Below are 2,866 nucleotides of genomic sequence, written 5' to 3'. Positions count from 1 at the left end.
CCCGCCCGGCAGCGGCCCGAGAGGAACCGGCCGCCCCGGGGGAAGCTCCGGGAGCCTCGGCAGAGCGGCGCTAGACCCGGGAGCGGAGCGGGGAGTCCGCGGCAGCGGGGCTCGGTGCCCCCTCAGCGGGCAGCCTGCCCCGGCCCGGCGTCCCCGGGCGGCGGCGGAGGAGGAGAGCGCGCAGCCCGGCCCGAAGGGAGCACTAATCCCGAAAGCCGCCCTTTTTCAGTGGCGAAGGTGAATAAAAGCAGAGCGCAGGGCGCGGCTCCCACCGGGACGAGGGCCCCGAGGAGCTGGGGGTCTCCTTGGCCCGCTCGGGCACAGGTTTTCGCGTTTTGGGCCGCGCCGGGTGGACATCGCTCTCTCCTGCGCACAGGTGCTCGCAGAGGGCGAGCGTCTCCCGGCCATAAACCTCGAACAGCAGACTGACCCGAAAGCTGCTCTGCCCTAGCAGCGCATGGCTCCTAAATGCAGCGTTCACCCCAGGGTTATCCCGCTGTAATACTTACACGGATCCGTGCCCACGAGGCTCCTTACGGGCTGCTCGGGGAGCTGCAACTGCCTTGCTTTACCTTTACCTTTCTTTTCTGCAACCACAGTTGCAGAACCGATGTGCTGTAGGTACGGCATTACTACTATTACTGCTCCTAGTATCTTTTGGCAAGCACTTTCACGCCAGCGCTCTTCCAGGCATCTTGAATTTTACCGAACATCAAAGATTTACTTAAAGAACTCCACCATTCAGAGTACCAGAAGTCTTCACAACTGATTGCTTTGGGCAGCTCAGACCCAAGCGGTAATTCAGGCCTGCTGATGAAAAAGTCCCACCTTGACTACATAGCTGCTGCTCCACCATCACCAAGGCACCACATAACAGAACCTTTTCTTTGTAGCTGCAGTGTGGAGGCATTTATACTCTACAGGCTTGGGTGGGTGTTCTTCTAATCATTTGTGACAATTTCCACCTACTTATCTAATAACGGCCCTCTACCAATTAGGATCCTCTCCTTTCTGTAGCATGGGCCAAATTAGCGCAGCATAAGAGAGCAGTGGAATTGAAAATCCAACAGCTGCCTTACATCAGCTTCCTAGGCAGAGACATGTTTGCCACTGCACAAGCGCTTTTTTGTAGTTGAGTCCGAGCACCAAGTGATAGCAAGCCCATTTATAAAAAGCAGCTCAGCTGAAGCTGCAGCTATAAATAGAGCTGCAAGAAACCATTTGCCAGAAATACAAACTAAGCTAGGCAAGAGCTCCGAAGATCTGAAAGGTTTCACTCCAGTTTTCTTTCTCCTGTTAACATGTAGCTCATTTTGATTAACCTTTAAGATGGCATTAAATTGAATTACACTATCTGGATGCAATACAGGTTGTTAAATATTGCTGGATGCTTGTTACAGATTGGTCACAACCCCCCATTTGAAATAATTACACCAGATGCTTTTCAGCTCATCCTTCCTTCCCAATGACGGTATAAATCCCTTTAGCATTATTTGCACCTTGCAAAGGCTTTTTTTTCCTGGTCACCTTTTGCAGACTCCCCAGAAGCAGGATATGAATGCCCAGGGGTTTTTGTTCCACTTACAACAAATATGCTGTGGTTAAGCATATGTTCCTGTTACAGAGTGGCACGGGAGGTCAGCCTGTTTCCTTAGTAACTTAAATATGAACACGTAAACAATGGTGAGAGGGTGATGGAGCAATTTTAATCTATATGGTCCACACTATGCATTCAAATACAGCTGAGCTCAGAGGCCAAAGTGTTAAATGTTGCTTTGAATTCAGTGGCGTAAGGAGGAGAGGTTGTGCCTGCCTTTTTAGGGAGGAGCCATATCCCCCTCAGGTTCCACTGCTGAGGTTCCTGAATTTCAAATATGTCAATGTGTACTCTTATAGCCATAAAGGTGTCTCAAAGGCAGGGTCACTGTTCTGAAATGTCAAACCAGCTTATGGAATAACTTTCCAAGAAAATTCCTGAAGGGAATTTGTGAGACAAATGGTGATGGGGGCGGGGGACGGGACAGAGACAAGAGAGACAACGACGACGGGGGATGGAGACAGGGTAGACACCCGAGGACAGATGACATGTAACTGGACAGGTCGTTGATACACAGAAAAACCACCGTAGCCATGTTCTTACGACAAGCTGGTGTACCTCTTTCAAACTCGCGTCACGTAGAGCTGAGATGGCCAGCCAGCTGTCAAATTAGGGCTTAGCGACTCATCTCCTGTCCTCGCTCTTTGACCTCAACGTGTTATCCAGTTGCCGCCTGCTCCTGACCCTCAGCTGAGCCACGAAGGAGAGCCGGTCTTTGCCACAAATGTTCCATCCAATGGCCCTTGAAAAAGAGTCTGAAACAAAAATGGCTCCAAGACTCTACCACAGCTTTGGTCCAAGCCAGCCGTTTCACCCAAGTGCTTGCTTCTTCTAGATCCCAATTAGTGGCAGACTGCCCGTCGCAAACATGAAGGGTCTTCAGAAGTTTTCTGGAGACAGAGACAACTGTACGTCACCTGCAGAAGTCAGCACATCTTTTGCAATCTTCAGGGGTTTTTTGTTGATGAGTTACTCAGGAAATTTTTTAACTTTTCTTGAATATATCTGTTGTTTCAAGCAATTCTCTACACAATAACTATGACTGAGCCTCGGTCTGCAGATTGCAAAGATTTCCTGGTTGGCTTGTGACTAGAATTTCAACTGCTTGACTGGAGAATTAGGCTTTTCAAATAATTATAATTATTTTTATTTTAATAATTTTAAAACAATTATAAAATGGTAACTGGTTGACTGATATAATTTGCAATTATTGTTTGTATGCTGATGGGTATCTGCTGAATGGATACTCTAATTCAGATGAGTATTCTG

This window comes from Haliaeetus leucocephalus, unplaced genomic scaffold (genome assembly GCF_000737465.1).
Source record: "Haliaeetus leucocephalus isolate CR32 unplaced genomic scaffold, Haliaeetus_leucocephalus-4.0 Scaffold328, whole genome shotgun sequence".
NCBI classification, from domain to species: domain Eukaryota; kingdom Metazoa; phylum Chordata; class Aves; order Accipitriformes; family Accipitridae; genus Haliaeetus; species Haliaeetus leucocephalus.
Note: the sequence above shows the minus strand (reverse complement) of the source record.